Source organism: Hyla sarda, chromosome 3 (assembly GCF_029499605.1).
Source record: "Hyla sarda isolate aHylSar1 chromosome 3, aHylSar1.hap1, whole genome shotgun sequence".
Lineage (NCBI taxonomy): Eukaryota > Metazoa > Chordata > Amphibia > Anura > Hylidae > Hyla > Hyla sarda.
Window position 1 is genome coordinate 20,707,009 of NC_079191.1, and position 3,960 is coordinate 20,710,968.

The following is a 3,960-nucleotide window of genomic DNA, read 5'->3' on the forward strand; positions in this document are numbered from 1 at the left end:
GTTGCTTTGCAACAGCTGGAGGCTCCATTTTGGAAACAGTGGCGTACCAGACGTTTTTCATTTTTATTGGGGAGGGGGCTGTGTAGGGGTATGTGTATATGTAGTGTTTTTTACTTTTTATTTTATTTTGTGTTAGTGTAGTGTAGTGTTTTTAGGGTACAGTCACACGGGCGGGGGGGTTACAGCGAGTTTCCCGCTGCGAGTTTGAGCTGCCGCGCAAAATTTGCTGCATCGCAAACTTGCACCCTGATACTCACTGTAAGCCCCCTGCCCATGTGAATGTACCCTGTACATTCACAGGGGGGGGACCTCCAGCTGTTGCAAAACTACAACTCCCAGCATGCACAGTCTATCAGTGCATGCTGATAGTTATAGTTTTGCAACAGCTGGAGGCACACGGGTTGGGAAACACTGAGTTAGGAAACAGACAATGTTTCCCAACCAGTGTGCCTCCAGTTGTTGCACAACCACTACTCCCAAACATTCTCAGGCATGCTGGAAGTAGTAGTTCGGCAACATCTTTAGAGCCAGATGTTGCCGAACTACAACTTCCAGCATGCTAGTTTTGCAACACCTGGAGGACTACAGTTTGCAGACCACTAATACAGTGGTTCCCAATCTGTGCCCTTCCTGATGTTGCAAAACTACAACTCCCAGTATGCCAAAACTGTCCAGGCATGCTGGGAGTTGTAGTTCTGCAACATCTGAAGGGCCAGATGTTACAGAACTACAACTCCCAGCATGCCTGAACAGTAAGGGCATGCTGAGAATGTGTAGTTTTGCAACATCTGGATGGGCACAGTGGTCTCCAAACTGTGGACCTCCAGATGTTGCAAAACTGCAACTCCCAGCATGCCCAGACGCCAAGGGCTGTCTGGGCATGCTGGGAGTTGTAGTATACAGGGTCCCATTAGAGCAATGCATGTTGCTTTACGGCGACGTGCATTGCTGTAAAGGGCCCGACCGCGGCTGAAGAGAAACTCACCTGTCACCGCCGCCACCGTCTTCATCGTCTGGATCCGGGTCTTCAGGGACGAGGAAAGTACCGGGGCCGGGACCCAGCACTCCCCCGTCCCCCGCCGTGTCCTCCGGTCTTCCTCCCGTCCTCTCCGGACTTCAAGGGGCCGGGCAGGACGGGAGGAAGTAACCGCCCCCCCTCCTGCGATTGGTCGGTTAACTAACCGACGGATCGCAGGGCATAGGAGGAGGTGGCAGGCTTGCCACCTCGCTCCTATACTTTAGCATGGTCCTGGCTGTCTGTGACAACCGGGATCATGCGAAATTACCGGGCGGCTGGGTCCCAGAGACCCGATCAGCCCGGTATCGCCGCAGATCGCAAGGGCGATTTCCCTACATGGCCCCCCTCAGCGTTTGCCCTGGATCCCTGCTGAAGGATTTCAGCAGGGGTCCGCTTCCGATCTCTGCCGGCGGAGACCAAGAAAACGCCAGGGCGTATTGATACGCCCTGGGTCCTTAAGGACCAGGGTGTGAGGACGTATCCATACGCTCTGGGTCCTTAAGAGGTTAAAGGTCCTTTATATATAACACTATACATAATATATATTACTATGGGGGAGACACTGCAGGAGGGCCCCTAGGACACAGAGGGACTGAACCTGACAGAGCCTAAGTACTGTACGGGACTATATCACATAGGGGATAAGATGTCTTAGGGCCGGAGTACCCCTTGAATGTTTTTGCACCCTCTGAATAGGGGACATTTCTAATAGCGGATTCAGACAAACCCAATAGGGAGCAACACACTCCCAATAGGGGACAACCAGGCTTATGTAGTGGCCCTGTGTACAAGACACTCAGGGCCACCGTCAGGGGGGTACAGGCAATACCCCAGTAAGGGGCCCAGGGTCCAAGGAGGCCCAGGCCCCAACTGCACCCCCGTGAAGCAGCCCCAGCACAGAAGCAGAAGACCGCTGTTTAAACAGTGCTCTCCGTCTTCTGTTCATCTGCCGGCAATATCAAGGAGGGGGAATACAATGGTACAGGGGGGATGAAATGGTACAGGGGGGATGAAATGGTACAGGGGGGATGAAATGGTACAGGGGGGATGAAATGGTACAGGGGGGATGAAATGGTACAGGGGGGATGAAATGGTACAGGGGGGTGTTAAGAGGTGATTAAATGGCACAGGGAGATTTTACTGTAATATTGCATTTCATCATGTTTTATAGGTAACTAGCTGAATACCCGGCATTGCCCGGTTTTTCCTTCCTAATCCTTGTTGGGGAGGAAAAGGAAGCTTTTGACTTCATATCCTGTCCTCATATATTGTTGTCATATCCCAACCTCCTATCCCGTCATCATATCTCGACCTCATTTACCATACTCACATCCCGTCCTCATATCCTGACCTCCTCTCCCGACCTCCTATCCCATCCTCCTATCCCGACCTCCTATCCCGACCTCCTATCCCGTCCTCATATCCCATCCTCCTATCTCGACCTCCTATCTCGACCTCCTATCCTGACCTCCTATCCCGACCTCCTATCCCATCCTCCTATCTCGACCTCCTATCCCGACCTCCTATCCCGACCTCCTATCCCGTCCTCATATCACATCCTTCTATATCGACTTCCTATCTCGACCTCCTATAACGACCTCCTATCCTGACCTCCTATCCAGTCCTCCTATCTCGACCTCCTATCTCAACCTCCTATCCCGTCATCCTATCCAGTCCATCTATCCCAACCTCCTATCTCGACCTCCTATTCTGACCTCCTATCCCATCCTCATATCCCGTCCTCATATCCCATCCTCCTATATCGACCTCCTATATCGACCTCCTATCTCGACCTCCTATCTCAACCTCCTATCCCGACCTCCTATCTCGACCTCCTATCCCGACATCCTATCCAGTCCATCTATCCCAACCTCCTATCTCGACCTCCTATCCTGACCTCCTATCCCGTCCTCATATCCCATCCTCCTATATCGACCTCCTATCTTGACCTCCTATCTCAACCTCCTATCCTGACCTCCTATTCCGTCCTCCTATCTCGACCTCCTATCCCGTCCTCCCATCTCGACCTCCTATCTCGACCTCTTATCCTGATCTCCTATCCCGACCTCCTATCCCCTCCTCTTATCCTGTCCATCTACCCCAACCTCCTATCTCGACCTCCTATCCCGACCTCCTATCCCAACCTCCTATTCCGGTCCCCCTATCCTGACCTCCTATCCCGACCCTTAATATGTGTACCAGGTATTGAAATATCTCCAGCCGTACGGAAGTTATGTGGGAACATACATTTCCCATTGATTTACATGGGACTATAAACAAAAACCCAGACCCTCACAAATGGGGGTAGTTAACCCCTTAAGGACACATGACGTACTGGAACGTCATGTGTCCACTCCCGATCTATAACGCGGGGCCACGGCGTGGCCCCGCGTCATAGCGGTTCGGGCCCGGCCTCTAACAACGGCCGGGACCCGTGGCTAATAGCGCGCGGCATTGATCGCTGTGCCGCGCGCTATTAACCCTTTGAACGCCGCGTCTAAAGTGAAACCGAAAGCATGCCGGCTAGCTCAGTGGGCTGTTCGGGATAGCCGCGGTGAAATCGCGGCATCCCGAACAGCTGACAGGACAGCGGGAGGGCCCCTACCTGCCTCCTCGCTGTCCGATCGCCGAATGACAGCTCAGTGCCTGAGATCCAGACATGAGCAGTCATGCGGCAGAATCATCGATCACTGGTTTCTTATGAGAAACCAGTGATCAATGTAAAAGATCAGTGTGTGCAGTGTTATAGGTCCCTATGGGACCTATAACACTGCAAAAAAAAAGTGCAAAAAAAAAGTGAATAAACATCATTTAACCCCTTCCCTATTAAAAGTTTGAATCACCCCCCTTTTCCCATAAAAGAAAAAACACAGTGTAAATAAAAATAAAAATAAACATAAATGGTATCGCCGCGTGCGGAAATGTCCGAATTATAAAAATAT